Here is a 1,104-nt window from a genome sequence, read left to right as displayed (position 1 = left end):
TGCCATATAAATATGTGTACATGGGCCAATACCTCTATTTTTGTGGATTAATGTATTTACATGTGTACACTGCTATGTTTATACCTCTATCCATTGCTTTGCTCCCTTGGTCCTTCCTGTTTCCTTTTACCTTCCTCCTGCCCCACTCTCACTTTCCCCTTATTTCTGTCTCTTGGTACCTCCTCTTAGCTAGTTTGCTGTTGTTCCGACATCCACCCCTCCTCCCTGCCTCGGATCCCTATCTCCTCCTTGTAAGTCTGAATTCTTTACAGGAATAAATCACCAAGTCTTTCACATATAGAGATCAAACTGCCAATCTTTCGGTTAGCAGCAGCCTAGAAACCCTATGGAGAAGTTCTACACCATCACAGAGGGTTGGTTGCTATGAATCCAAATCTACTTGACAGCATGTAACAGCGGTAATCTTTATGGACGCAGCTTGTCAGGTCTTTTTCCCAGGGAGCAACTGGGTGAGTTTGAACTACTTCCCCTCCGGTTAGCAGATGAGTGTGTAACTCGTGTACCTCTGGTGCTTCTTATAACCCTCTACATGGGGCTACGATTTTGTACCCATTGTACAGCTAAAGAAAATGAACCTTGAAAAGAGCAAATCGCTTGACCCCTGGGACACAACCAATAAATGATAAGCCGGGATTCAAACCCAGGCAGTCACACCCAATGTCTAGTCCCTTTGTCCATAGATCATACTCTGTTGAAATCCTACTAGCAGGCACTTACCTTTTATAGGGAGACGGAAGCAGTGGCACTGAAGGTAAACCCCAGAGAGAAGCAAACTGTACTCCCCCCACTCTCAATCTTGCAAGCCTCACCAGCTTAATCAACAGCCATGTTGCACTGAATCGTCAACATCCCTCAATTTTGACTTATTCAGGAAGGCACATGCCACAGATCATGCAAGAGCAAAATCAAGAATATAAACCATTCCTGGCACTTCTGTTCAGAAAGACGTCACCGTAAATTCCTTTGATTGGGTATTTCTATTACCCCTGTAACCGTGTATTAAGCTGCTTCTCTGCCAGTCACAAAATTAAAAAAAAAATCATTTTATTAGGGGCTCATACAACTCTTATCACAATCCATACA

The sequence above is a fragment of the Echinops telfairi genome, unplaced genomic scaffold (assembly GCF_000313985.2).
Source record: "Echinops telfairi isolate 266 unplaced genomic scaffold, ASM31398v2 ScPeMD7_23;HRSCAF=83, whole genome shotgun sequence".
Lineage (NCBI taxonomy): Eukaryota > Metazoa > Chordata > Mammalia > Afrosoricida > Tenrecidae > Echinops > Echinops telfairi.
This window is presented reverse-complemented; position numbering follows the sequence as displayed.